Source organism: Euprymna scolopes, chromosome 6 (genome assembly GCF_053919585.1).
Source record: "Euprymna scolopes isolate OS-2025 chromosome 6, ASM5391958v1, whole genome shotgun sequence".
In the NCBI taxonomy this organism is placed as follows: domain Eukaryota; kingdom Metazoa; phylum Mollusca; class Cephalopoda; order Sepiida; family Sepiolidae; genus Euprymna; species Euprymna scolopes.
In genome coordinates, this window is record NC_136487.1 from 156,690,459 (window position 1) to 156,692,380 (window position 1,922).

At 20.7% G+C, this 1,922-nt stretch overlaps 1 non-coding gene across 1 annotated transcript; it reads left to right on the plus strand.

The window, feature by feature from the left end:
- The first annotated feature begins 546 nt into the window (after nt 1-546).
- On the plus strand, nt 547-657 carry LOC145278598 (U6 spliceosomal RNA). The gene has a single exon (XR_013868377.1). It is a non-coding gene; the product is annotated as a U6 spliceosomal RNA (small nuclear RNA).
- Nucleotides 658-1,922: the final 1,265 nt, after the last annotated feature.

Genomic DNA, 1,922 nt, shown 5'->3' on the forward strand with positions numbered 1-1,922 from the left:
CTGGGGTTAACGCTTGATTTCATTACTATTTAAGTTTATATCATATGGCTATTTTAAGGATAGACGGTGTCCCATTTATGGTTGCTATATGTATATCATTACAGCTTGGTTTTCGAGGGAGTGTGTCTAAATAGTTCTTAGGATTTTTTCATTAGGTCAGTTGCTACTACAATAACTAATATGATGTTTATTCATTCACGGATGATGTTGTTTTTAAATCATTCTTGAAGCCCTGGTATTTTGAGTATTCATTTTTTATTTATTTTAATTATTTAGTTTTATTTATTTATTGCGGACTGTTATTCTCATCTTCATAGTAGTAGTAGTAGTAGTAGTAGTAGTAGTAGTAGTAGTAGTAGTAGTAGTAGTAGTAGTAGTTGTTGTTGTTGTTGTTGTTGTTGTTGTTGTTGTTGTTGTTGTTGTTGTTGTTGTTGTTGTTGTTGTTGTTGTTGTTGTTGTTGTTGTTGTTGTTGTTGTTGTTGTTGTTGTTGTTGTTGTTGTTGTTGTTGTTGTTGTTGTTGTTGTTGTTGTTGTTGTTGTTGTTGTTGTTTCCAAAAAATATGGAACGCTTCACTAATTTCCGTGTCATACAGAGAAGATTAGCCTGGCCCCCTGCGCAAAGATGATACGCAAGTTCGTGAAACGATCTATATTTTTGTGAAACAAAAACTATGAAGATGAGGATAACCATCCATAAAAAATCAATACTCAAATTATAAAGCATCATCTCAAAGGATACCAGAAGAAATTTTAAACAAATAAATTTATTATATGATTAATAATTATATGATAAATAATTATATAATAGATGATTATATAATAAATAAGTATATAATAAATAGTTGTATAATACATAGTTTATTTATTATATAATTACTTGTTATATAATTGTTTGTTACATAAATAATTATGCAGTAAATAATTATATAATTAAAAATTATATGATAAATAATTATATATTAAATAATTATATGATAAATAATTATATATTAAATAATTATATAATAAATAATTATATATTAAATAATTATATAATAAGTAATTATATAATAAACAGTTATAGGATAAATAATTATATGATAAATAATTTTATGATAAATAATTATATAATAAATGAGTATATAATAAATAGTTGTATAATATATAGTTATTTATTATGTAATTATTTATTATATAATTACTTATATAATTATTTGTTACATAAATAATTATGCAGTAAATAATTATATAATTAATAATTATATGATAAATAATTATATAATAAATATTTATATATTAAATAATTATATATTAAATAATTATATAAATAATTATATTATAAATAATTATATAAATAATTATATTATAAATAATTATATAATAAATAATTATATGATAAATAATTATATGATTAATAATTATCTGATATATAATTATATAATGAATAATTATATAATAAAATATATGATAAGGAATTATATAATAAATAATTATATAATAAATAATTATATAATAAAATAATTATATAATAAATAATTATATAATAAATAATCATATATTAAGTAATTATATGATAAATGATTATATAATCAGTAATTATATAATAAAATAATTATATATTAAAATAATTATATAATAAATAAAAAATAAAATAATATATAATCCTGATATTTTTAATCATTTTTGGTTCGGCTCGATAAACTCAATGTAACTTGGCACCTCAAAATCAGCCAAAAGAAGAAATTGGACGGAAATTAAACGCATTTGATTCCAAGTGCCTTACAAAGATTTTATGGATCAAATATAGCGATCGAGCAGTCAACAAAGAAGTCAAAGACCGCACAAACCAACAGATAATATCATCAATAATCTGCAAACGACGTTTAAGCTTACTTGGACATTCCCTAAGATTAGCCCCAGAAAGGATTACGAATAAAAATGAA